Source organism: Haliotis asinina, chromosome 10 (assembly GCF_037392515.1).
Source record: "Haliotis asinina isolate JCU_RB_2024 chromosome 10, JCU_Hal_asi_v2, whole genome shotgun sequence".
Classification (NCBI taxonomy): Eukaryota; Metazoa; Mollusca; class Gastropoda; order Lepetellida; family Haliotidae; genus Haliotis; species Haliotis asinina.
Window position 1 is genome coordinate 6,440,722 of NC_090289.1, and position 218 is coordinate 6,440,939.

Consider the following 218-nt stretch of genomic DNA (forward strand, 5'->3'; position numbering starts at 1 on the left):
ATGGATATCCTGTTGAGATGGAAAACACGCCTTTGTGTCAGTTGGCCTACTATACCAGTTAGAATTCAAACCGTTGTTATTGCAAGTTGGTGTATTACACAACGTTTGCAAACTTAGAAACAGTCCCACCAGTGGCATCTTTACAAAGCTTACTGTTTTAATGTAACACAGGTTGTTCTCTATTCGCCTACATCCCAGTTATGGCAAAAAGTTACGTA